The sequence below is a fragment of the Orycteropus afer genome, unplaced genomic scaffold (assembly GCF_000298275.1).
Source record: "Orycteropus afer afer isolate SDZICR_OR568_19922 unplaced genomic scaffold, OryAfe1.0 scaffold00727, whole genome shotgun sequence".
NCBI lineage: Eukaryota > Metazoa > Chordata > Mammalia > Tubulidentata > Orycteropodidae > Orycteropus > Orycteropus afer.
The window spans coordinates 313246-316815 of NW_006922314.1; positions in this window are offsets into that span (position 1 = coordinate 313246).

Genomic DNA, 3570 nt, shown 5'->3' on the forward strand with positions numbered 1-3570 from the left:
ATTATTCATGTGTTTATCTTCAATATATCAGTAATTCTGTCTTCCCTTGCATCAATTCTACTCCTTTGCCCTTCCAATGTGTTATCTATTTCTAACAATTTAGTATTAATCTTCTGGATTTCTATCTGTAGATTTAGAATCATTTCTAATTTTTCACTTATTTTGTCATTTTGTTCTTGTATTTTTGTTTTTGTTCTTCCAAAATTCTTCTAAGTATTTCTGTGTTTTCTTTGGTCTGTCTCTTCATTCTTTGAAGATACCTAAATATAATTCTTTTGAATTCCTTATCAGAGAGTTCCAGTGCTGCTTTCCTCCTCAGGGATGTGTTCTGGGTCTGTATTCTGTTCCCCTGTTTCTACCACTTTATCTTCTTCTTTGTGTGTACTGTGATGGTCTGTTGTCTCAGAGGCATCATGGTATTGTGTTAAGATCTCTGTTAATTTTTTGTGAAGAGCAGCCAAGGGTGATTCAGGATCTTCTTGGTGTTTTTTTTATTGTTGGCTTGTTGGTGAAGAAGGAGGCACTGGCTCTTCCTCAGTAAGTGAAGTTGCAGGCAGTGTGGGTGTACTTGTATCTTATGGGGATTGTTGCTGTCTCCCACTCAGTTAGGCAAAAATTACAATTGAATAACCATTGAAAAAACTAAAAGCAATGGACAAAAAATACACCCTGAAATCATACAGGAACAATAACCCACAAAAAAGAAGAAGTAGAGAAAAGAAGAAGAAAAAAGGTAAATATGCAATATCTGGGGATAGGTCAAGAGAAAAAAAGGTAGTTAAGGAGAATAATGAAGAAAGAAAACAAACTAACAAACAGGAAAAAAAGTTAGGGAATGGGGTTAATCATGCAAGAAGGAAAAAAAGAAAAAGAAAAGATGTAAACTAAGACCTTTTCTGTCATGTAGTGCAGGTCAAGAGGGTTCTTGGGGTTACTGGAAAGCAGAACCTCTTCTTAAGCCCTTGGAATCTGGTAGAGTGCTGTCTCTGTAGGTTGTCTCTAGCTGATGGTTACATGTTGATTTGTTTTGTCTTGGTTTTATGTTTTAATATTTTGAAAAGGTGAAGCTGGTGTGCTTTATTTTATTATTGATTCAGGTATGTTGGGTCACTCTGCTGTTTTCTTTGTGATGGTGGAATCACTGTGTTTAGTGTGGGTATGTGTTTCTGTTTTTCATAAAGAGGGTTTAGAGCTCAATGTGGGAGGTTTTATGGTAATTGGCTGAATATGGTTTCTTCTATTGAATGAGTGAAGTTATTGGCGGAGAAGGTGGGAGCAGAAGAAGGAAAGCTTGGTGTTGCTAGGGTCAGTTTCTAGGGCTTTGAGTAGGCTATTATTGATGACAAATTTATTTGCAAGACTGCAGCTCAACCTTAGGAAAGATTCTTATTTTTAGAGTATTGCAAATTTCTGCCAATTTGAGGCACACTCAAAGACCCCGCCTCTGCGGACTTGCAGTGCCAAAGAATGGCTCCAAGGCAAAATTAGTAGGACCACACTCAGCTGTGGTCTCTTCGCTCTCCACGTCCCATCTGCCCGTGGTGCTGACCTGATCCCACCAGACCGCTAATGGCCGGCTCTGGAGTTTTTCTGTGATACCGCCCACCTGCAGTACCAAAGATGCATGCAATTTCAGCTGTGTTAGAGTCAGAGTAGTACCTATTAGTGACCTGTGGTCCTGATATCCATGGCAAAGAAAAGCACGGTGTCTCCCAGTCTGACCCAAGCCCGCTCTGTGATGTGCTGGGATGGGAGGGAGCTACTCTTTCTGGCGCAACAGTGAGTTCTCCACCTGAATCTCAGCAGTGGTGCCCTTGCCCGCCTGCACCCAGATGACCCAAATAACTGACAAAATCAGCTGCTGGAGGCAGGTCTCTGCCACTGCCTGCTGGAATATTGTAGTGGTCGCTGGTATGCTGCTATAAGGTGTCTTCCTTCTTGGCTCGGGGATCTCATGTGGCTGTCTTCACCCAGCAGACAGTGACTGAACTAGGAAAGTTTCCAATGGCCTCTCTTGGGTGCCCATCCATTTTCCACCAGTAGCTCTTTCCTAAATAATCTCCCTGTGCCTTTCCTCTAGTTCTGTTCTTCTGTGTTTGGTGCATTCTGATTCAGTGAGCTGTTCAGAGCACCAAAGTTCTTGATTCAAACTGTTGTACCTAGTTTTCAAAGTCCTTAGATGCCAGATGGAAAAAGGAATGCTGCTCACTGGCAAGACTCCATTTTGAATTCCTTTTCTCATCTTTTTAGTGACCTCTTGCTTTCTTCATGGATGACGTTCTTGATATCCCCCACAATTCTTCTGGTTTTCAGTCATTGGTGTTCAATGCATCAAATCTATTCTTTACATGGTCTCTAAATTCAGGAGGGATATATTCAAGATCATATTTTGGCTCTCTTGGACTTACTTTAATTGACTTCAACTTCAAGTTGAACTTGCATATGAGCAGTTGATGGTCTGTTCCACAATCAGCTCCTGGTCTGGTTTTGGCTGAAGATACTGAGCTTTTCCACCACCTCTTGACACAGATGTAGTCAATCTGATTCCTGTGTGTTCCAACTGGTGAAATCCACTTTGTAGAGCTGCGTTCGTGTTGTTGAAAAAAAGGTGTTTGCAGTGAATAAGTCGTTGTCCTTGCAAAATTCTACCATGCGAGTTCCAGCATTATTTCTATCACCAAGACCAAATTTTCTAACTACCGGTGATTTTTCTTTGTTTCCAACTTTTGCATTCCAGTCACCAGTGATAATTAACACATCCTGATTGCATGTTTGGTCAATTTCAGACTGAAGAAGTTGATAAAAATCTTCAATTTCCTCATCTTTGGCTTTGGTGGTTGGTGCATAAATTTTAGTAATAGTCGTAGTAACACACCTTCCTTGTAGGCATATGGATATCATCCTATCACTGACAGCATTGTACTTAAGGACAGATCTTGAAACATCCTTCATGATGATGAATGCCATGCCATTCTCCTTCAAACCGTCATTCCTGGCATAGTAGATCACATGGTTGTCTGATTCAAAATGGCCAAAACCAGTCCATTTCAGCTTACTAATGCCACGGATATCAATCTTTATATGTTCCATTTCATTTTTGACAGCTTCCAATTTTCCTAGATTCATATTTTGTACATTCCATGTTCTGATGTTTAATGAATGTCTGCAGCTGTTTCTTTTCAATTTGAGTGGTACCACATCAGCAAATGGAAGTCTCAAAAGCTTTACCTTATCCATAGGAGTAAGGCTGGGTTTACTCTGATGGTGCAGCTCTTTCCCAGTCCTATTTTGAGAGCCTTCTAACCTAACTGGACTATTCATAAAGTTGAGCAGTAATGTATCAGTGTTTCTTTGCTGTTCATAAGGTTTTCCCTGGTCAATTATTTGAGAAGTGCATGGTCTCCTCCTTCTTCCTAGTCTCTCTCAGTCTGTAAGCCGGGCTGATACCTGTGCACCGTGTGCATCCTGCTGGGTTAGAAACACCAGTGGCTCAGCCTCAAAACTCACATCAACACGTCACCACGGTAGGACAAACCAACAGACAAGTTTGCCTCCCTGTTGGAAACCTCT